The sequence below is a fragment of the Cucurbita moschata genome, unplaced genomic scaffold (genome assembly GCF_002738365.1).
Source record: "Cucurbita moschata cultivar Rifu unplaced genomic scaffold, Cmos_1.0 Cmo_Scf00020, whole genome shotgun sequence".
In the NCBI taxonomy this organism is placed as follows: Eukaryota; Viridiplantae; Streptophyta; class Magnoliopsida; order Cucurbitales; family Cucurbitaceae; genus Cucurbita; species Cucurbita moschata.
Genome location: NW_019268536.1, coordinates 3,722,438 through 3,723,896, shown reverse-complemented (window position 1 = coordinate 3,723,896; position 1,459 = coordinate 3,722,438).

Genomic DNA, 1,459 nt, shown 5'->3' with positions numbered 1-1,459 from the left:
CAAAAAAAAAAAAAAAAAAAAAAAAAACCATTTGCTGCATCCATGCATGATTGGTTTCTTGGATAGTTTAATAGTGGATCTGTTATCACATAACATAGTGATACTGTCACGACCTAATATTCACAACGAGTCGTGACTCAAAATGACTATGACGTATAGTGCGTATGCATGAAATTCAAAGGAAAACATAATTTCAAAAACCAATTATATATTTCATAAGAAGAGCGTTTCAAAACAAACAATCCATATATGACTAGTTTTATTTTGACAATAGAAGAAAACATGAAGGACAAAATGTACTAATAGGTAAGACCGGACTGATGCCTCAAGACATGCTTTTCTCTGTGATAATCCACATCCCTCACGCGCCCTCTCTAGACCCAACACCTCACATACCTGAAAAAGAAAGATATAGCAAGGAAGAGTATAAAAGTTATACTCAGTAAACCACCTACTTGTAGGCTCTTTTTGCATCCTAATTTTAACAAACTCCCACATGCTTTTCTTTTGCTCTAGGACATCTAGTTCTGGTCTTAGCTCCCTGGGGCTTGCCCCCTTGGGCTTCTTTTGTTCTTCGTCCTTTCATTTAAACCCTAAGAGCTCCCTTATGCCAACCTGTATTTGACTGGTGCCCTGCGAGTAGCTACCTCAGCATGGCTATGAGGATACCTAGTATCTTACCTAGGAAGTGAGCTGCAACCCCTTAGGCCCATGATAATCCCCCTGTTCGGGGAGGGCTACCCCCCTTATCCAATCGAGCTAAAGGATCTATACGACGTGGGTCTCACATTTCCCATACTAAAACGACTGTGGAGCAGTCGAGTCCTGATTAGGAACCCCCTGCTCCCTCACGAAGCTATAACACCAATCACATATAAGTAACCTAAGGGTACTTTAGAGATGGTTCGTATGCCGTGGTAGTTTCTTAGGCTCCTAGGGGAGGGTTAGGTCTTCACTTAGGGACTTGTCACTCTAACCACAAAACCCTAGACTTATCGTTATACTGAATGAAAGCTAATAGAGTGTGCCCGCTATATCTAGCATCATCATACAACATTCATGCAAAAATAAACAAACATGCTCAACGGAGCGATAACATCCATCAAGCTCCCAGAGCGCAGAGTTCACAAGTTTCCTTCCTCCTTTCAGCATGAATTATACATATAAAGCAAAAACTTAAAACATAAGTGCAACGGTAAGATAATTCTCCATAATACATCTATACTCTTAACAACCAAAATACCTACAATAAATTCATGGAAAGTTACAACTAGGAAATAGACTAGCATGCATGCAACCAAGCGATTCCTACAAGTATCTCTTCCTAAATACCGTGTGGCGACTTACATGGATGATGTGTGCCCTTACGTTAGATTCCTAAGCGAGTAGAGTGTCCAAATATTTTGATTTTGTCCAACTAGGTTCTGAATCATATAAAAATTGGGTTAGAATAGGAATC